Source organism: Phocoena phocoena, chromosome 3 (assembly GCF_963924675.1).
Source record: "Phocoena phocoena chromosome 3, mPhoPho1.1, whole genome shotgun sequence".
Lineage (NCBI taxonomy): Eukaryota > Metazoa > Chordata > Mammalia > Artiodactyla > Phocoenidae > Phocoena > Phocoena phocoena.
Window position 1 is genome coordinate 37,339,925 of NC_089221.1, and position 3,453 is coordinate 37,343,377.

The window sequence follows — 3,453 nt, forward strand, 5'->3', positions numbered from 1 at the left end:
TTAATCTCTGCCAACCACTAATCTGTTATCCATCTTATCTTCTCAAGAACGTTGCATAAATGGATCATACAGTATGTAACTTTTTGGGATTGGCTCTTTTCTTTTTTACAAAATGTACTTATATTATTTATTTTATTTTTGGCTGTGTTGTGTCTTCGTTGCAGTGCGCAGGCTTTCTTTAGTTGCAGCGAGCAGGGCTACTCTTTGTTGTGGTGCGCTTGCTTCTCATTGCCATGGCTTGTCTTTGTTGTGGAGCATGGGCTCTAGGAGCACAGGCTTCAGTAGTTGTGGCATGAGGGCTCAGTAGTTGTGGCTCAGTAGTTGTGGCACACGGGCTTAGTTGCTTGGCGGCAAGTGGGATCTTCCCCGACTAGGGATCGAACCTGCGTCCCCTGAATTAGCAGGCGGATTCTTAACCACTGTGCCACCAGAGAAGTCCCTACAGAGCTATTTTAAGCTAGATTCTTAGAAACTATTTCTCAAGCCTTCTTTCCTTTCTGATATTCAGATAATGTCCTGCTCCAGAAGAATCTCCTTCTAGTCTACATGACCTTGTAACAAACCACTTCTACTTTTCAGTTTCTGTATCCATAAACCTTTTTAGTCCATCTTTTTACTCCATTATATCTTTTGGTTACCAGCTGTCTATGAAAAAGGCTGTTGAAGAAGTGAACTTTGTCTGGAACTGCATCCATTATCAGCTCACTGTACATATTAATGACCTGGTCATTCAGCCTATTCTGACCATCCAGGGTTGCCAGATCCTCCATATCCAGCATGTGCTTATCGTAGAAGATGCGGAAGTTGCATTTTTGATGTCTGGCCTGATAGTTTCTTATTTCCCTATTGGTAAATGGTTTTCTATTAGAAAGGTCTTCGTTAAAGACATCTTTTAATCTTCCAAGGTCATCTTTTTCGCTGAGTGGGACCAAACTGACATACTTCTTCATAACCTCATCCAGGAATGCAGAAAGGCAGATTGACAGCTGTTCACCATCCACTGGAGAGGCTTTTTGACTGTTCTTCCCACCTCCCACTTGATTTTCTAGTTTGAGTCCACTGCACGTCAGAGGAGCGTCCAGTGGACTTTTACAGCAAGGGTGGTCCAGCAACTTAGAACTAAGAATGTTCTGCTTGAAAGATCCATCCTCATCCCACTGGCGTGAGCTCTCATTCTGAACAGTGTCTTCAGACACAGGCCCATCTACACTACTCACAGATTGATCTGCCCCAGACACTGACAGTTTTACTCTGTCATAATTGACAGTACTTGTCCGATTTTCCTGACCCAGAGCCATAACTTCTCTCTCAGTTTCCAAGATAAACATGTTACTAGAATGATATTCTGGTTAAGGGGATGTCGTGAATCAGCTCTGTACACTCCCACTTAGGAGAGGAAGAGGCTGACTCGCCCCACGTGCATTGTGGCACTGCCATTCTGTTGGTCAGGGAATGCTTCATCTAAGCTAAGCTCCTTGCCCAAGAGAGGGCTTCCTTTAGTGTGGCCATAAGGCACATGAGAGTTCTTTCCCTTCACCACAGCATTGCTGTCCATATCTGGAAGGTATGGTTAATGCCGACAAGAAGGGTCTTCAGGTTCTGGGGAAGGGAATGGGCTGCAACTGCCACCCGCACTGTTCTCCATAAGGGTCTCTTGATGGTCCCCAGTGACCTGCACCCAGCTTTGCTGGGCTTTTTTTAGCTTGCAAGCTTTGCTTTTTGTTCTGAAGTGCTGGGATCTGAGAACCCTGTACCGAAATCTAATCATGGATCATTTCTCATACATCATATGAGGAGATACTTTTATTCTTCTCTGTTAAGTTGAAACTTTTTTGGAATCAGGGGTCCCTCATTCCTGTGGTGCTCCAGCCCTTGGTAGCAGCCATAACAAAAGCTCTTTCTCTTATGGTTGCTCAAGGTGACCACAATTGTGCCACTCTCACCTGGACTCTGGCTCTCCGCATTGAGCTTCATAGGAAGATGAGAAGCCTGTGACTCCATCCTAGGTCTGTGACCACTGGCCTGACTTAAAACACTATTTGCAAAAAAAAAAAAAAAAAAACACTATTTGCTGGTACGTCAGCAGCTGCCTTCAAGAGACTTTTCTCTCCAGAATATTCATGATCAGATCAGAGTTCTTTGCTGATGATAGCAACTTCTCTGCTTGGACTTTCAGGAAGGTACTTGCGGAGGAAATGAAGTGTTTAGTGTCCTTTCTTTTCACTTTAGAGGACAAAGTACTAAGATTCTGAACAGCCATATTGGACTTTGTCTTAGCAAAAAGGGGTTCATCCTGGATCAATATTTTCTGGATTTGAAGGGCCTTCTTTCTGCATTGGAAATGCTTCAAATGCCTGCTCCAAGTAACTGGACTTCCCAACTTGGCTTTCAGAATGCACAACTGTTGATGAAAGTAGAACTTCTTAAAGCCTCCAAACCCAGTATTCCATTTCTAAGAAAAGACTAAGTGGATTCCTTTCCTCCATAGAATTTTCGTCTGTTTTTTCATTTTTCTGATGCATAATGAGATCTGAAAGCAGCTATGCCCCTCTCTGCTGGAACCTGTCACGCCATGGGTCCAGAGGCTGCGGCAGCTTGGACTGCGGCTCCACCTTCGCCAGCTTTAGGGGAAAGCCCGTCAGCCAGCAGGCGTCTGGCCTGCTTACAGCGACCATGGCCGCCGAGCTTCCTCTGGAAGGGTTGGCTTTTTCCACTCAATCTAATTTTCTGGAGGTTCATCCAGGTATTACATGTATCAGTAGGTCTTTCCTTTTTATTGCTGAGAGTATTCCATGGTATCGATGTATCATAGATTGATTAACCATTCACCCATTGAAGGACACCTGGGTTTTGTTTTGGTTTTTTGTTTGTTTTAATTTGGGGCTCTAATGAATAAGGTTATATTATGTATAGGCTTTTGCTTGAAAATAAATTTTCCTTTCTCTGGGATAGAAACCCTAAGAGTGTGGGTCATGTGATAGCTGTATGGCTAATTTTTTTTTTTTTTTTTGTATGGCTAATTTTTTGAAGAAAATGACAAATTGTTTTCTGGAGTAGCTGTGCCATTTTACATTCACCCAGCAAAGTACTGGGTGATCTAATTTCTCCTAATTCTCATCAGTATTTGTTGTTATTTTATTTTAGCTATTCTGATAAGAGTATAATAAAATCTCATTTTGATTTTAATTTGCATTTCCGTTATGGTTAATGATCTTGAACATCGTTTCATTTGCTTATTTGCCATCTGTATATTCTCTTTGATAGTCATTTTTTAAAAACCTATCTTCTAATTGGATTGTTTTGTTTACTGTTGAGTTTTGAGAGTTCCTTTTTATGTGTTCTAGATACTGGTTGTTTGTCAGATATATGGTTTGCAGTTATTTTCTCTCACTCTGTAGCTTTTTCATCCTTTTAACAGTATGTTTTGCAGAGCAAAAGGTTTATTTTGATGAT

The 3,453-nt window shown here is 41.9% G+C and overlaps 1 pseudogene; it reads right to left on the bottom strand.

The window, feature by feature from the left end:
- Nucleotides 1–575: 575 nt before the first annotated feature.
- On the bottom strand, nucleotides 576–2,509 carry LOC136120153 (sentrin-specific protease 5 pseudogene; annotated as a pseudogene).
- Nucleotides 2,510–3,453: the final 944 nt, after the last annotated feature.